General features: G+C 40.2%; 1 non-coding gene across 1 annotated transcript; it reads right to left on the bottom strand.

Annotated features, from left to right (window-relative positions):
• Positions 1-5,656: 5,656 nt before the first annotated feature.
• LOC129400636 (small nucleolar RNA SNORA70) lies at positions 5,657-5,792 on the bottom strand. The gene has a single exon (XR_008627831.1). It is a non-coding gene; the product is annotated as a small nucleolar RNA SNORA70 (small nucleolar RNA).
• Between the last annotated feature and the right edge of the window lie 12,756 nt (positions 5,793-18,548).

Here is an 18,548-nt window from a genome sequence, read left to right as displayed (position 1 = left end):
CTTTCTCCCCACATCCTCTCCAACAGCGGTTGCTTTTGTTCTTTTGGATGTGTGCTAGTCTCTGTGGTGTGAGGTGGTATCTCATGGTTGTTTTGATCTGCATCTCTCTGACGATTAGTGATGTAGAGCACTTTTTCATGTGCCTTTTGGCCATTCGTATCTCTTCCTTGGTAAAGTTTCTGTTCATTTCTTCACCCCATTTTTTGATGGGGTTGGATGTTTTCTTCTTGTAGAGTTCAACCAGTGCAAAAGCTGAAATTTTAATCAGATATATTGAGGTGTAAAAATACACATTTATAATTTGTCTATGATAAATCATGTTCAGAGAATTTTGCTTCATATTTTTTTTTGGGGGGGGGTTGCGTCCATACCCAGATGTGCTCAGGACTTACTCCTGGCTCTACAATCAGGGATCACTCCTTCTGGGCTTGGGGAACCATATGTGGAACCATTTGTCGATCAAACTCCGCTCAGCTGTGTGCAAAACAAGTGCCCTACCTGCTGTATGATCGCTCAGTCCCCAAACTGAAACATATTGGTTTTTAAAATTGAAAAAGTTATTGTAAATCTTCATAAAATAATATTTGCTATATTTTCTTTGGTAATAACTTTACATTTGATATTTAACCTTTACTAAACAGTATTACTAACTTGTACTTACAATAAAACAAAAGCAATGACAGATTAGAATAATACGAAATTGTTGACTAAAACGTACTTGTGGCCAGAGAGAGAGTTCAATGGGATGACTGCTTGCTTTACGTGAGAGAGCATGCAGGAAGTACGAGTTAAATCTTCAGTACCAGATGGTCCCTTGAACACTGCCAGGTGATCCAAAAGCAAACAGGAAGCAGAAATAGATAAAATGAACTTGCAAAATGACAGGAATGTATCACTGAAAAGCAATGTAACTGAAATTTCAATACGTTTGTCTTGTTACACCCTTTTATATAATTGACATGTAAAATGAGATTTATGATAAACATAGACTATTAATTGCATGTTATTCACTGTATCACTGTCATCTCATTGCTCATCGATTTGCTCGAGTGGGCACCAGTAACGTCTCCATTGTGAGAATTGTTGTTACTGTATTTGGCATATTGAATATGCCACGGGTAGCTTGCCAGGTTCTACCGTGCAGGCGGGATACTCTCAGTAGCTTGCTGGGCTCTCTGAGAGGGGCAGAGGAATCGAACCTGGGTCCGCCACATGCAAGGCAATCGCCCTACCCACTGTGCTATCGCTGCAGCCCAATTGCATGCTATTAGCATGAAATATTTAAATTTTACAGCAAATTGTATACTGCTAATATAAATACAATGGAGCCTTTGGCATTAAAGTAGAGCCTACATAAAACATTCTCTATGTACACAATTACTTGCATAAGAGTTACTGTGTACTAATTGAAAAAATCAATTTTAGCTATTATTGGCACTTCTGTGCAATTGTTATTATGGACTAAACTACCTGACTTGACATTTATAGGCAATGCAAACTGAAGGTTTATCAGTGAGACATTAGAACTAAAATGAATGCTCATTTACCTATCAGTTACAATAAAAACATCGAGCACTTTTTTACTACTTGATCCGCAGTACTAGTTACATTTGATTCTTTTGCTAGAACATTAATGTACTATAGTACAAATATAATCAGAAGGCCTGAGTTACATCTACATATGAATAGTTCCCTCTTCTAAGGTCTATTTGAGGAAGGCAGGAAAGCTCAGCTGCTTAAAAATCTGCAATTTGAGATCCCACAGCTGCTTCTCCCGGAAGGGAGCATAACATAAGGCTCCCATAACCATGCCACCAGACTCCGCACCAGGTGGTTTCACATGGGGCGCCCCAGAGGGGGATGGGTGAGAGCCCTCTCTGCCCCAAGGGACTGAGCTCCGGCAGCCAAAAAACTCCACAACCCAACTGCTGCCACGCTCAAGGCTGTTTATGAGTAAACACATTCCTGGACACATCAGAAGACATTCCCTACCCATTTTCCATAATTACCACACCACATTTGATGGGGTTCAGATAGTAGGCAATAAATCATAGAGGGAAATATATATGCATATATGCATATTATCATATATATATATACCAAAGCTCACATCACCCAAACTTTAACAACATGTTAGTGATATCCTATATAATGTCTTAATGGCTCCTGCCAAAATAGAACAATCTTCACACTGTTTCCTATATGAACACTTTTTTGGTAAGCACGTTCAGCAGTTCTTCATAACAGTCAATATGAAATTATTATTTTGGTTGTGTTTTGGGACAGGGCTTGGGGCTTGGGATGGAAACATCCCGAATTTGGTTGGTGGGAAGGTGTAATGGTGGTGAGATGAGTGTTTGAATATTAAATGTAACCAAATATTGTGAACTAACTTATGAAATAAAAAAATTCAAAAAAAGAGGAAAAAATCTACAATTTGCCTGCTAAGGTCTCTCTGAAGACTTTTTTTTTTTTTTGCTTTTTGGGTCACACCCAGCGATGCTCAGGGGTTACTCCTGGCACTCAGGAATTACACCTGGCGGTGCTTGGGAGACCATTTGGGATGCCGGAGATTGAACTCGGGTCAGCCACATGCAAGACAAATGCCTTACCCACTGTACTATCACTCCGGCTTTCTGAAGACTACTAAGCAAGGAGTTTAGAGGAGAGAATGTAAATTGATTATTAGGGATTGCATATACTATCAATATATAAGTGGATAGAATAGAACACTGAGTCAACTCACTATCAGAGATGAGTACATGGGGCTCTACAGGAAAAACCAATCTAAATGGCACAACTGAAAGAAATTGGATGAATTAGCCCAAGAAACAGTATAGGATGTAAGCACTTATCTTGCATGCTACTGCTTTGAACAATACTGATTTGATACCTGGAATTGCATTTTGCGTTGTGAACACTGCCAGGGGTCATTCCTGACCAAAGAGGCAGGAATAGGTCCTGAGCATAGTTGGGCATTACCCTACCCCACACACAAAAGAAAAACTAGATGATTATTAGAAGACATCAGGAGTTGAAATAATTCATTAAAAAAAGAATTCATTGATGCCATGTATATACTACCTCTAGTAATATCTTTGTTTTAATATATGTTTAGCCATTAAAATATATTTAATGCATATACTTACATTTCCATATCATCCAGAATCAATGTGCTGATAATTAGCACTTCACTGTAGCACTGTCATCCCATTGCTCATTGATTTGCTCAAGCGGCACCAGTAACGTCTCCATTGTGAGACTTGTTGTTACTGTTTTTGGCATATATGCCACGGGTAGCTTGCCAGGCTTTGCCGTGTGGACAGAATACTCTCAGTAGCTTGATGGGCTTTCTGAGTGGGAATGCTAATGATTAATGATTAATATTCTTTTTCCATGAAAGACATCTTTTATTTTATAATTTTTTTCAAATCACCATGAATTACAGTTACTAAATTATTCATTATTAAGTTTCAGGCACACAGTGCTCCAACACCATAGTCCTTTCACCAATGTCCACTTCCCTCTACCAATGTCCCCAGTTCCTCCTGTCCCCCAGTCTACTAATTGTATTCTTACCTGGCAAATTCAGATTCAGTATCTGATATTCTGAATTTTTGCTTTGGTGAGTAGACTCAATATCTTTCTGATAGGACATGAGAGATCTCTGAGTAACCATGAAATCTCTCATGATAGAATGCCTATGAGATCCCCCTGAAATCTTGCGACCATGAGAACTTTTTGATTGGCCACACAACCATCTAGGTTGATCATTGAACATACTTGGTGAGCCACTAAATCTTTCTTTGTGACCATGAAATCTTTCCAATTGCCTGAAAGATCTTTCAGGTTGATCATAAAATCTTCCTGATTTGCCACAAGATCTTTCTTTGTGGTCACAATATCTTTCTGTGCAGCCATGAGATTTTTCTGTGTGGTCATAGTATATTTCAAAGTGGCCTTGAGCTTTCTCTGAATGGTATTGATTTTCTCCCAGAGAGACATGATTTCCTTTTAACTAATGCTGCTTCTTTTTTGAGTGGGTCTTATAACGACCTCTGTGCTCTTCCTGAAAAAAGCAATAACATTTTTAAAAATACAAATGAAATATACACACCATGATTTTATTAAGTTCTAGCAAAATTTTCCAAAGATTATTTTTCTGAACAGCTCTTTTATTTACAATTTCAGTACCTCTACATTTCTAGACTGAACAGTTTCTGAATTTTCTTATTTTATAAGGTAGTTCACAATATTTAATTACATTTAATATTCAAACACCAATCCCACCATCATTACACCTTCCCACCACCATATTTCAGATGTTTCCATCCCAGAGCCCAATCCCTGCTCCAAAGCAGAACCAAAATAATATATTTCGTATTGTTTGTTATGAAAATCTGCTGAAAATGCTAGAAAAAAAGTATTCTTAGAGGAAAGAGTGTGAGGATTGTTGTATTTCACCCAGGGGCCACTAAGCCCTTCTATAAGAGATTACTAACATGTTGTTAAAGGCTGAGCCTTGTGTTAATATATATATATGTTTATATATATATCTGTAAAAAATGTATATTTCTCTCTGAGATTGGTTGCCTCCTATTTCGAATCCTGTCAAATATGGTGCAGTAATCATGGCGCGGGGGGTGGGGGGGTATTTGGTTTGAAGTTCCGAGATGCAGTTGTGGGTGAGGCTTGGCCCGAGCACGTGGAGAGCGGCCGTGAGTGTGGCTGAGTTGAGTGAGGGTGGGAGTGGTGGGAGGGATACTGGGATTATTGGTGGTGGAGAATGGACACTGGTGAAGGGATGGGTACTCGATTATTGTATGACTGAAACGTAAGCACGAAAGTTTGTAAGTCTGTAACTCTACCCCATGGTAATTCATAAAAAAATTAATAAAATAAATTAATTTTAAAAAGAATAACTTCTGGCATTGTTGGGGGACAATACGTCCTGCCGGACATCAAACACGGGTCAGCTGCATGCAAAGCAAATACCCTACATGCTGTACTATCTCTTTGGCTCAAGACATTTTTATTTTCTAAAAAACATTGTTTGGTTTTAGACCTCCCTTGGCGTGATTTACTTCTGTGTCTGTGCACGGGAATCACAATTGTTGAAGCTCAGGGGATCAAACTCAGTTCATATGGGGTGCCAGGGATTGAATCTGGGTCAGCTGCATGGAAGACAAACTCTGTACCCACTGTACTATCTCTTGAGCCCCTAATTTTCTCATTACAGTTTAGATAATATAGTTACAATAGTGTTTGCTTTTCTGGTACTGATACGCAGTTATGTACCACTGTCACTGAAGTACACTTGACCCTTCGTCCACCCACTGATACAACATTTCTCCATCTCCCCATGCCCTTTCTATTTCTTGATTCACATTTACACGGTTTTGTTGCATGCTGTTACCTCCCTTAGCTATCACTCATGTGTTCTCAAACCTCCACCTATGATTCTGTGCTACTTCCAGTCAATCATATGGGTGATAGCTAAGGGATACATGGAACTTGGACTAGGTTCTGAGCTGAGACTCAATCAAAGACTCTTATTCTTCAGTTTCGGATGGACAGATAAGATGACCCCTGCATGTGTATATGAAGCCTATGATTGACACTAGCAAGAGAGAAGATATGACTGTCCACTGAAAAGAGTTGTCTCCCAGCTTCTGCTGAAGAATCTGTATGAGTAACAGTCTTCTGCACCACCATGGAGTTGGTTTGTTGTTTGCAGCCATTTCATTCCGGGTTTCACAGGTCAGAGAACACGGTGGGTTACTTAGCTGCATCAATATGTGCCTTTTACTTAAATGTCACCTAAAAAGGATGAAATTGTGTGTGTTTGGATAAAATAAAAATCATGTGTGCTTGATTAAATTAGAACTTGAGATAATTATGTTAATGACATAAAAACCGAAAAATGACTGGTGGAGGGATGGATACTCGATCATTGTATGACTTAAATGCAAGCACAAAAATTTGAAAGTATATAACTGTACCTCACAGTGATTCACTAATAAAAAAGGGAAAATGCTTTCACTCACGTGAAATATTAATGATCAAACAAATAGTAAAAAACACCAAAAATTCACTTCTGGTCTTAATGAAATCTATAGTGATTACCAGAGGGAAAGGAAAGGGGTAGGAGGATTTCTAGACCTACACTTTTGTTGGTGTGTGCAGTAAATTCAGTATAATATGTGTCAAGCTTTATCCCTGAAATGCTACAGTACTGAAAGTCAACTATATATCAATTTAGACATGAAGGAAAAAGAATAAAAAAGGAAGAAAACTGTTCATTGGTTGGAATCAACCACAAGTGTGTGTGGAGTGGAGGGTAGGTAAGATAGAGAAGAGATGGGTATGACAGTAATAGCTGGGAATGATCACACTGGACAAGAGCTTAGTGTGAATAGTAGGTAAATAGATAGTCTTGATAAATTTTCAGTATCAATGTCGCAAACTACAATGCCCAAAAGGAGAGAAAGAGAAAGAGAGAGACAGAGACAGAGAGAATGAAAGTGCCTGCCATAGTCAGCCTGTTGAGGGGAGGAGTGGAGGTGATGGGAAGGAACCTGGGACACTGGTGCTAGGACATGTACACTAGTGGAGAGATGGGTGTTGGAACACTACGACTGGAACATAATCATGAACAGCTTCGTAAGGATCTATCTCACAGTGATTCAATTAAAAAGTAAAATAAAAAGGAAGGAAAATAAAGAACTCTCTCCAAGATTATGACTGGTAGAACTGAAGTGGTAAAAAGGTACTGGTATTTTTTTAAGTCCTCCAAGTAATTCTGGTATTTATTAGTCCAGAGTGCAAAGAAAAGTATGGAAGTTTGTCTAAGTTGTAGAGAATCTGTTTTACATGCAGAGGTTGTGAGTTTAATATTCTGTATCCCAATCCACATCATAAATCATGGTCCCTGGCACTGTCAGTATGACCCCTGGGAACAAAACAATTGAGATCTCCAGTGCACTTCAACCAAATGTGTAGGTGTGTCACCATCAAGTATATGATCCCTGGACAGATCAACAAGGGTAGAAGAAAATTAAATGTCACATAAAAATGATTAGAAGTGGCTGTGAACAATGAGAACACTCACAGAACAGAGGAGGGGGATTACTAAATTTATTGTTTGGGAAGGTATTAATCTATGATGAAGAATTAAGTATAGAATATACCGAGATTACAATATGGAAGACTATTTTGAGGGAAGCAGATGTATTGCAATAATTCAAGCATGAAGAGTCAGTGTTGTCAGGGAAAAAGTAAATCCTCTCTGTTCCCCTGAGATCCAATAGGCACACTAACTGCAGGGGCTCTCCACATTCTCACCCACTTCCACCATCCCTGAAAGCACAAAGTTCTTCCCACAGAGCTCACAGTACTTTCATTGAACCAAAGAACGCTTCAACTTATCAAGGTAATGAGGCCAAGATGAACGATAGAGGATGCTATAAGGAGATGTTCTTAGGACAAGGAGAAGGAGAAGCCTTAGGATTCTGTTTGCCCTCAAGCACATTTTTGCACAAAACATTATTAAAACGGTGGCTTAAATCCAAATATAAGCCAACCAAATAGAAGTGTTAATTTTCTTAATCATCTATTCGCCTCTTGAAATACTGTTACCAAGAGAGGAATTCTTTTTTTTTTAGTTAAGGCAATATATTTTATTTATTAATTTTTATCAGTCACTGTGACATTACGAAGTTTCTCATAATTGGGTTCCAGGCATACATTGTTTCAACACTATTTCCTTCACCAGTGCCCACATGCCTCCACCAATTTCAACCCTTCCCCCTACTTACTTCTACCTATCAGTCTACCTTTACAAGGAATACTTTTTAAAATATTTAAGTTTTTGCATTGTGTTTTACTGTAATGTTGCTGATAGGATTTCATGTCTAACACTTGACCACCATTCAGCATGCCTCCTTCTCCTGATTGATGTTCCCTCCACCATAGTTGTTTTATTTTCCCCAAGGGAGGAATTCTTTAAGCATCCAATGGCGGCAGACAAAGGAGGTACTGGTAAGTCTAAGTTTGGTTCCTCCAAACTCTTCACTGAAGTGAAACCTTTCTGCGCTGTTCCTCCCAGTCTCGCCCGCCTTGCTCCTCCCTATCTTATGAATGTCGCCCTCACTTCTCAGCTACTCTCTGACATTTCTTTATATTTCCTTGCACGTGGCTGAGTTTGGTTTCCGCATGCCATGTGGCACTATCAATGATGCAGCTAAGAGTCATCTCTGCGCCTAGAGTAAGGCCCTGAGCACTGCCCGGTGTGGCCCCCCATACAGCTGTTCACTGTCATCCCGTTGCTCATCGATTTGTTCGAGCGGGCACCAGTAACGTCTCTCATTGAAAGACTTATTGTTACTGTTTTTGGCATATCCAATATGCCACGGGTAGCTTGCCAGGCTCTGCCATGCGGACGGATACTCTCGGTAGCTTGCCGGGCTCTCCGAGAGGGACGGAGGAATCGAACCCGGGTCGGCCACGTGAAAGGCAAATGCCATACCGCTGTGCTATCACTCCAGCCCCCAAACAGCAACATAAAAATTAAATATTGTTCACTTATTTTTGGCTTACAGTATTATGGATTTTCAGCTTCACGTATTTTTATGTGTATGTTATTATTATGACTCACACCAGGAAAGTCCCAGTGCCATACTATCAAAAAGACCCATTTCCTCATTCCTCCAACCTCCATTGTGTTTTCCTCTGTTAATAACCAGATTCTTTTTTTTTTCTACTTTTAAAGTCATCCTCACTGTTTAGCTCCTTCCCTGCTCGGTTGCTCTTCGGCATCCCACAACTCACCCCAGCCCTATCTCATATGGCCCCGAGCTTCTTAACACAGTGACACCCAGACCCTGTACTTACCACTGGTGGATCATACTAGAATGTAGTTTAAAACCAAGAGCACCAATAGGAAGTTAACTTAAACTGTGGACACGAAATTGTATTAAGGAGTCTCAAAAACCTTGGTAATGCTAAAAAGTGTCTGAATCACTGTGTCTAAGTAAACCTGCAGAGCACCTGAGGTATTTTTCTAACACCACTCGCCCCTAGCTCGCTTCCAGTGCAATTCTCAGGTTAAAAGGAGAAAGGTTTAAGGAGTTCTTAGATCTCCCACCCATTTGCTCAGTCTGACATTGAACTCAGAGTACCTCTCCCTAGAAACAGTTCCAGTTACTATGAGCTATTTTAAGCACAACTATGCAGACAGGCTGACCAGATGTTCACCTCTTTCTTCAGAACTTCTCGCTACATTTCTTGCTACTTGTCGCACCACACAGTCCTGCGGTGGCAGGCACGGAGACTGGTGCAAAACCGCTACACTTATTCAGGGGCAAGCTGTAAGCAACAGAGCTCAGCCCTCAATTATCTCTTGCCACCAGTCCTTTCCCCCAGAGCTAAGTGTTTTCTCCAGACACCCCCACTCCTCTCCCACCCTCGGAACAAATGTTTCATACATGCCTTCGTTTTGTCGTTAGGTAAATTCTTCTCCAGCTCCCTCCACTGCCTTCCCCCAGACCCCCCGCCCCTCCGGGCTTGCAACTTTTTTTTTACTTCACTACTTATCAATATTTTATTTATTTATTTTTTATTTATTTATTTTTTAATTAGGGAGTCACAGTGAGGGTACAGTTACAGATTCACACATTTTCGTGCTTGTTTTTCCCTCATGCAATGTTTGAGAGCCCATCCCTCCACCAGTGTCCATTCTCCACTCTCCAAATTTTTTTTTTTTTGCTTTTTGGGTCACACCCAGCGATGCTCAGGGGTTACTCCTGGCTTTGCACTCAGGAACTACTCCTGGCGGTGCTTGGGGGACCATATGGGATGCCGGGGATCGAACCCGGGTCGGCCGTGTGCAAGGCAAACGCCCGCCCTACCCGCTGTGCTATCGCTCCAGCCCCCACTTTCCAAATTTTTAAAAAAATTTTATTGAATCACTCTGAGATAGTTACAAGCTTTCATTTGGGGTTACAATCACACAACTTTTATCCCCTAGAGCCAAGTCTGCTCCATAGCCATGGGAGAGATCACGTGGCTGACTACATGTCTGCACCTGCTAGAAAGGAATGAGAGCCAGCCTTCCCTGCCACAGTAAAAGGAGGAAATGGAGGACCTTGGGGGAGGGGTCCCCGAGTGGTGTGCAGGACGACCCCAGGGAGCTTTCTCCCGAGCTCACCTGGTCTGAAACTCAATGCCAAGGCCAGAAAATGCGGTGCTACTTATCCCCGAAATTCTAGGGACTATTACGCTGGCCACAGAGGTAGTGCTGAGGAGTCATTCAATCACTTTGTTCAACGAGGTCAGAAGCCATCTCTCCCACCCTATCGCAGACTTTTGTTTCTTTATTGTTGGTTTGATTTTGGGCCACACCAGGCAAATCACTAGTGGTGGAGCTTTGGAGACCATCTGGGCTGCCGGGCATGGAGCCCAGGTCGGCCGCATGCAAGACAAGCGCCCAACCCGCTGGACTATCACCCCAGCCCGATATGGTAGACTTTTACTAGGCCTCCACACCTTTATGGAACTCTTGCACCCCAACACCCTAAAACGAGATCTTCCTGGTTAGGAAAGTGAAAGCAGAGGGTGCAAGGACACGGGTCTGTGGTGGGTCAAGTGGCCTGTGCCCGGTGAGGCATTTCCAGCCCAGCCCATCCCAAGTCCCAGTCCCCAGTACACGGGGCCTCCCATTCAATGCGTGGACTAGGGGCCTGTGGGATCCAGGATCTACATACCCAAAGATAAGTTTCTCAGAAACTTTTTCATTTTGTCCTTTTATTTAACATTAGTATCAAAATTTATTGGTACATAATTATTTTTTATTTTATTGAATCACCGTGAGATAGTTACAAGCTTTCATGTTTGGGTTACAATCTCACAATAATCAAACACCCATCTCTCCACCAGTGCACATTCCCCACCAGCAATATCCCAGGTATACCCCCCTTTCCCACCCTCCCCCTGCCTCTAAGGCAAACAATACTCCCCAGATTCTCTCTCTATTTTTGGGCATTATAGTTTGCAACACAAACACTAAGAGGTCATCATGTTTGGTCCATTATCTACTTTCGGCACGTATCTCCCATCCCAACTGGTTCCTCCAGCCATCATTTTCTTAGTGATCCCTTCTCTATTCCATCTGCCTTCTCCCCTCTGCTCATGAAGCAGTCTTCCAGCAATGGGGCAATCCCCCCTGGCCCTTGTATCTACTGTCCTTGGGTGTCAGCCTCATGTGATGCTACCCTACACTCCACAAATGAGTGCAATCCCTCTATGTCTATCCCTCTCTCTCTGACTCATTTCACTTAGCATGATATTCTCCATGTTTATCCATTTATAAAAAAATTCATGACATCATCTCTCCTAACAGCTGCATAGCATTCCATTGTGTTAGATGTACCAAAGTTTCTTTAATCAGTCATCTGTTTTAGGACACTCAAGTTGTTAGGCTTTGGGACCAACTTTCCGATAAATACTACCATGAAAAGCTCAGCTATCCTTCCAGTGCAACTGCTCCCCATTTGTAAGAATCCTGTAGTGGAGCAGACCCTCCAACATCCCTGATTGGTTAAACTGTTCATCCTATCAGTTCACTGATACCAGCCCCAGGGGCAGAGCTGGGGATCAACCCTAACTGAAACTTGCTCAATGCCATTATTCCGTTTCTATCCCCGCCATAATAATAAATAAAAATACATAAACAACAGACTTGCCAACTCTCTCTTTTACTTTCTTCCCTCCAATACACCCACACTTGCACTCATGCATACATCACATATATGCACACACATACAAGTAAACCATCACATTTTTATTCTCTGTAGTACCTTGAATCATTGACTTAGCTTATTTATTTGGGTTGAGGGCCACACCCAGTGGTACTCAGAGTTACTCCAGGCTTTACACTCAGGAATTCCTCCTGGAGGTGCCCAGGGTCGAACACTGGTCAGCAACTTACAAGATCAGCCACAACACAAGTCCAAGCCACTGCCCCTGGACTATCGCTCTGTCTCCGGACTCTTGACTTTAATATTGCTTAGAAAAACCCATTTCTGGCTTACGTGCTTTATTAATTAAAATTTAAAAATAAGTAAACCCTACACACTGAATAAAAAAGAAAAAAACCCATTTCTCTTCTTTGCTATTGATGTTCACAATTAATATAACTTTATATTCTTCAGGGGACTGATTTTTAGCTTCTCATTTGTCTTGTACTTAGGAGTGAACCCAGAGTGAGGAAGCCCTGAGCACCGCTGGGTGTGTACCTAGGCAAATAAATAAATAAAATAATAGAGGAATCCAGCACCAGTGTTTCTACAGGAAAAAAATCAAGTTACTACATTCTGAAAAACGAAATCTTCAAGTAGTCGAAAATATAAAAATGTTTTATATGCTCTTAAAATGTGAATTACTTAACTTGCCATATTTGAGATTTTATGTTCCAGGAGACTAAAGATTAAAAGTCAATCATTTTTCAGTTTTAATGTAGTTTCCAAAGATAATTAAAAGAAGAACACATAAATGTAAATGATATTAGTCTATAAAAGCTTTAGATATGAATGTATATTCTCTAAGTCTCTTTACCAGCTAACACTTCACTCCTTAATATGTTGGACACTGGGGATTTGATATTTACAAGAGAAAATTCACCTAAAATACCAAGAAAGTACTTTTAATTATTGAAAAATCAGGGAATACTAGTAGAGTATGAAAGAGTATTTCCCAGCAGAAAGAAGAGCACTAAAAATATTTTCTGCAAAGTTTTAGGCATTCTCTGTGATAGAGTGCAGAAAGATAAGTCTGAAAGGCCAGTAGAGATTAGAGATCTAAGGAATTTCTCACTACATGAGGGATAGGTGTATTTTATAATGAGTCATAGAGGTAGAAGGAAGGAGAACCCAAAGACAAAGTCCCAAGGAAATTGTCATGAAAATTGTGTAGGAAATAACAGAGAGGTAGAACCATGACAGAGATATCCATGAAATAGAGAGAGTTCTAAGAAGAACTACTTGCTACATTGTGCCAAGATGTAAAAAAGAAGCTAGTTAAAGACTAAATAGTGATTAAATTTGGAAATTAGGACATTTCTTTTTACCTGCACATTTTTAACATGGCTTCAGTTGAGAATTGATAAACTAATAATTTTTTAACAAACATCTAGAATGGAGTATTAGGCACAGCTAAGAGTTTAAAATATTTCCTCATTTAATCCTTATAAAAACTGCTCTCAGAAGAGAGTAATGCAGAGAGTCTCTTGCCCGCACGCCTGGCTGTCTTCCCCGGGGCCCCTTGGAGGGGATGGGCTCCAGCTTCCCTCCCACCTCAAGCAGAGTGCCCGGTGGCCGAAGACCACCGGAACCTAGCTGCAGCCATACTGGAGGCCCCTCTCCACACGTTTGGACAGGCCTCATGCATGAAGGTACCGGCAGAGGAACTCAGGTGTGTGTAATCCCATCAACGGCCAACATCCAGAGAGAGACTTAAAAGCAAGCTCTCAGAAGCAATATCTTGTAGCGTACTTCTCCTTCTGGGAGAAACTGGCAATCTTCTGAGAGTTTCCTGCCCATATGGGACAGCCTTACAAGCTTCCCATGGTGTATTCATATGTAAAATCCAGTAACGAGCTGGATCTCATTCCCCTGACCCTGAAGAGTCCCCAGTGCAACATCGTTAGGAGGGACGAGTCGAGATGGACTTCTAAGATCTCAGGGAAAGGACGAAATGAGATGTTACTGAGACTGCCCAAGAAATCGGTGATTAACGGGATTTTGTGATTTGTGATTCGTGAATAACTGCATCAATGACTAGCACTGTTTTCTATTTTAAAGTTAAAAAGTAAAGGTACAGAGACACCAGAAAAATGCTCAATGGCACATATACAGTATATAGTGAAATTGACTGACACGCAGGCAACTGGACTATAGAATTCATACTTTTTTAACCACCATTTAAAAACAGATAGAAGAGTGGTACTTTTAAAAATACATATATTTATCATTTATATACTTATTTACTTTTGGGGGGATAAACAGGTAGTGCTCAGGGGCTACTCCTGGCAGTATGTTCAGGGAACATTCCTGGCTGAGCTCAAGATAACTAAGTCAATGCAGGGAATCTGAAGAGAGCTGCCACTGCAAGGGAAAAATCTTAAACCTGCTATTTCTCTGACCCTGAATTTTTTAAGTTGTAAAACACTTCATAAACTATACATATAGGTTGTAGGAGATTGTATAAAGAAACTGAAATGAAGGAAATATTGTAAGAAAAAAATAATGAACACATTTTTTTATTGTCAAAACCCAGAAATACTTGAAATAAGAAAGCAACTGGAGGAACTATCCTCTAATCAAGAATAAACACATAACAAAGGTAGAATTCTCGTAAATGGAAAAAAAGGCCTGTGAATTCCAGTCATTTTTGAGCCTTCACTTTCAATCTGTCAGTGCAAAGAGAAATTACATAATGCTTATATATTTACTCCTAGCTTGCTAAGGGATTTTTATGCATTTTCAATAATGCATCGATGTCTCATTAATGCAGAATGTTCTATATGAGATCAGTTTTTTGCATCTATAGGGATTGATAGCACAGCAGGTAGGGTGTTTGCCTTCACACAGCCGACCTGGGTTCGATTCCTCCACCCCTCTAGGAGAGCCCTGCAAGCTACCGAGAGTATCTCGCCCGCACAGCAGAGCCTGGCAAGCTACCTGTGGCATATTCAATATACCAAAAATAGTAACAACAAGTCTCACAATGGAGACATTACTGGTGCCTGCTTAAGCAAATCGATGAGCAACGGGATGACAGTGACAGCGACAGTGACAGTTTTGCTTATTAATGCAGATACTTAAGCAGTGTCAATAATATATTTTTCTAATATAAAACCGATATTCCTTTTCTTGAGACAATACATTTTGCAACTTTATAATCCTACTCAGCTTTTTCTAGTTAAAAATTTAAAATTTCTTCACTCCTACTAAATTTTGCATTTTTAGGTTTCACCTAGTTCACACAAACTCTAAAATATTTGCACATAATTTTTTTCTTTCTTTTTGGGTCACACTGAGCGATGCTCAAGAGTTACTCCTGGCCCTGCACTGAGGAATTACTCCTGGTGGTTCTTGGGGTACCATATGGAATGCCGGGGATTGAAGTCACAATTTTTAAAAAGGACTTACTTATGAAAAAGAAGACATGATAATGACTACAATCAGATTCAAAAACAAAATAAAATTTAATTCAACATAATTTAGATGCCAGAGTTCAAAACTTACTTATGTAAATGAGAATAGGCATTATAATACTTTAAATGATTTCATTTTATTTATGTAGGATAAATCATATACAAATCAATTATGGCACACTGGTGTACTGGTGTTGAAACACTGTATGTCAGTCAAGTTCATTTTGAAGAACTTTGTAAATCATGGTATCTTAATAAAATTCATTATTTTTTAAAAAATGGAGTTACATAAATAGAATTAACACAATTTCAATGGTTTGAATTTTCATGTCTATTTGTGAAAATTTCATTTTCTTATTACCTCTTCCCACCTTGTTTCCTTTATTGCTATTGCAACATGGATCACACACCTTCTCAACATGGGAAATATTCAGGCCATAGCTCTGGTGCATATACCAGCCACCACAATCCGTCAAGGTAATCAAAGACATGTCTGCTGATCCATGCCTCTGTGCTCTCAGTGTCTAAGCATTCATGTATTGTAGACATTCACCCAGTTCCCTAAAATACGTCTGCCATGGATCTAACAAGAATAGATAAAAAGACATTAAAATTATACACTGGTTACTGGAAAATAAGAACTCAGATGTACCGCCAGGGCAGGAACCTCTTACCCATAGTACCGACATGGCTGCTCCCTTGTCCTCTCCACCAGCCTGGCTGTGTTGTGGTCAGGAAAACGATGTGGCACTCCCTCTCCTGAGGTGTCATTCTGAACACAATACAAGCAGTTCCTAGAATTTGGGCATAGTGGGGTCCTTCCTCTTGTCTCCTGGAAACGATTCTTCATCCTTTTTAGATGGATAATACTTGTTCATTATAATTTTTTTCCATCAGCATATGTGTTTACCAGCTTATGGCTCCTCCTCTCACGTGATGTTCAACTTTCCTGTTGTTTTCAACAGATAGGGTCTCTCATTGGTACCTGGGAAGCTCCTCTCTGTCCATATCCAGAGGAGGCCTCAGCGGACCTCCATCCTTGGTGATCTGAGCGGTGTCTGGTGACCAAACGTTAGCCTATATTCTTCTCAGGTCTTGAAGATTCCTTTTATGTCCTGACAAAAAACAACCTCATGCAGGATCCTTCCTAGCCCTAGCCCAAGGGAGTGCTCAAACCTCTGGTGGCCCTCCTCACCATGGCAACCCATGGAATGTGGCTGTGACATCACTGAGCATAGAGCCCTGGTGGCTGCTGCTGGGCTCTCAGATGTTTCTCCCTCTCAAGAATGTATGTCTGCCAATGCCAGAGGAAGGATGCAGCAAACCGCATGGCAAGAGTTTTTTTGAGAAGGAAGCATGCTGTAAGTGGAAACAAAGTCACCCTTTGTCATCTCCTTCATTCTCTTCCCCAGCATATGTGGGGAGGTGTCACCGTTGACTTTATCCTTGCATGTCACTGAGGAAATGAGGGAACAACTACCTACTAAGGCGCAGAACATGTTCCCAATGACTCAGGCCACTTAAAGCAATGGGTCATACGTCTCAATCTCAGTGACTACAGACTCACCACTGTGAGATTCACACATTCACTGCGTCATGAATTCTCAGACAAATCCAGTGTTTAAAGTTATAATGTAAGTATGTGGTGACTTTTAAATTTAGTATAATTGAAAGCTTTGATCCTAGACTTGGGTCATGCTTAGTAACACATGGTGTTAGGATGAGAATTAGAGTTTGGATTAGGGTTATGTGTAGGGATTGTCTAGGTGATAGATGGTAGGACTGGCTCTTAATCATGTTAAAAATAAAGTTAAATGTAGAGCTCTTTTAAATTGTATTCTTATTGGCAGTTGAAGGCAAATGATAGAATCAGGTTTAATTTGGGTTCGGGTTAGTTTAGACAAGGATTACGTATGGTTAGGGTTTGTGTATAGTTTAGGTATTAGGTTTTGCTGTGTTCAAAGCTAAAAAGGTATGTCGAGTTTTTTGTGGTTGTTACATTTAGGCTAATTGGATTTAGTCCTAGGCGAGGATCAGGGTTAGTATACGGTTAGGGTTAGGAACAGGATTATGCATATGTTACATATGTGTATGAGCAAGGTGTTAGCTTTGGTTGTGTTTGAAGTTCAGAATCAAAGTAAAATATAGGGCAATTTTAAAATTTAGCTTTGTTGGTAGGTATAGGCAGTGGCTTAAAGCATGGTTATTATTTGGTTAGGGAAAACATTAGGATGAGTTCATGGCACGGTTAGGGTTAGAGTTCTCTTGGAGGTAAATGTAAGAAATTTCTGTTTTCATACTTAAAAGTGCAAGTTAAGTCCTTGGAATTTAAAGCAAAAGCTACTGTCAGGATTAGTACAGAATAGGTTTTGGAGAAGGATCAGGTCTAGATTTTGGGTTACGTTTATTTGGTGTTAGGTTTTGCTTTGCTCAAGTTAAAAATTCAAGTTAAACATTGGGTATTTGTTAAAGTTAGGCTAATTGGTTGGTGCAAGGCATAGCTAGGATCAGGGTTAGTATAGGGTTAGGATTGGGGTTGGAATTCCTCTTTGGGTTAGATGTAGCTTTAGGTATTTTGTAGGTGTTAGCTTTAGCATCTCTTTCATGTAAAAAATGAAAGTTTAGTATAGACCTTTTGTTCAATTTAGGCTTTTAGGTTGTTTGAAGAATACAGCAGGGTCAGGGTTAGAACCGGCTAGGGTTAAAATCAGGATCAGGCCTTGGGTTAGTTAGTGATAGTGTGAGTACAGGGGTTAGGTGTTATGTTTTGATAAATAATGAGTTATTGTTTCAGTACCTGCATTGCAAAGCACAATGCCCAAAAGGGAAGAGAGAGAAAGCAAGAGAGAGAGAGAGAGAGAGAGAGAGAAAAGAGTGCCTGCCATAGAGGCTGGCTGGAGTGGTAGAGGAGGGAAACTGGGGACATTGGTGGTGGGAAGTGTACGCTGGTGGAAGGGTGAGGGTGTTGGAACAATGAGTGACTGAAATCCAATCATGAACAATTTTGTATCTCACAGTGATTCAGTAAAAAAAAAGTAAAAAAATCAAACAGTGCTATGGTTAAATTTAGGCTACTTGGTGGGTTTTTGCCTAGAGTTAGCAAAATGTTAGGGTTAGGATTCAGATGGAGTTTCTGCTATGTTTAGGCATCTGTTTAGTTGTTAAATTCGGCTGTATTGCTTTTTTATTTGTTCAGGTTTATTTTGATCTTTTTCTGGTTTTATTATTTTTATTGAGATCCTGTGCTTCAAAGTTAAAAATAAAGTATTGGGCATTCTTACACTTAGACTAAATTATAGTTTCAGGCATATTTTAGGGTCAGGATTAGTATAGATTA

This window comes from Sorex araneus, chromosome X, assembly GCF_027595985.1.
Source record: "Sorex araneus isolate mSorAra2 chromosome X, mSorAra2.pri, whole genome shotgun sequence".
Lineage (NCBI taxonomy): Eukaryota > Metazoa > Chordata > Mammalia > Eulipotyphla > Soricidae > Sorex > Sorex araneus.
The sequence above is the reverse complement of the archived record's forward strand: the minus strand, read 5'-3'. Positions and strand labels throughout refer to the sequence as shown.